The following is a 609-nucleotide window of genomic DNA, read 5'->3' as shown; positions in this document are numbered from 1 at the left end:
CATATCCATTAAATAAAATACAAACGTGACGAGCTACATGAAAAATACTCTTAGTTACATTATATAAATTGGCCACAAGCTTCTCATTGATGTAAATATTTTTTTCTTCGAAGCAATATTTAAAAAAATACGCGCATAGCAACTGGTTCATATGCACATTCTCGCATTTCACATCAACTCCTGTCATTTTTTTGTTACGGAGTTGGTAGCAGTGTAATACAACCACACGCACCAAGGAGGGAAGCCCGGGAATTTACAAATTGAATATGGTGCACGAATAATGAGTTCCACAGATATTTTTCATTCGAGTTTCGTGCACAAATGAATTCTCGAAGAAGCAAATTCAGTCGGAAAATCTTGAATAAATAATTAAAAGTCGGTGCAAATAACGACTGTGGAATAGAACTATTTGTTTTACTTCGATTGTTAATTGGAAAGATGATTTATCGTGTGAAAAATAAATGAGCCGAATTGAATTGAAAATGAAAAAATTTACAGGATATAAAAACGATTCCTTGTTTATTTTGAAAAAAATAATGAAATCTCCCTAAAAAAACAAAAACACATGTTTTTGTAAAAAAACTGCGCCAAGAAAAAGTTTTGCTTGGT

Source organism: Diachasma alloeum, unplaced genomic scaffold (genome assembly GCF_001412515.2).
Source record: "Diachasma alloeum isolate Michigan unplaced genomic scaffold, Dall2.0 Dall_scaffold_00731, whole genome shotgun sequence".
NCBI classification, from domain to species: Eukaryota; Metazoa; Arthropoda; class Insecta; order Hymenoptera; family Braconidae; genus Diachasma; species Diachasma alloeum.
The sequence above is the reverse complement of the archived record's forward strand: the minus strand, read 5'-3'. Positions refer to the sequence as shown.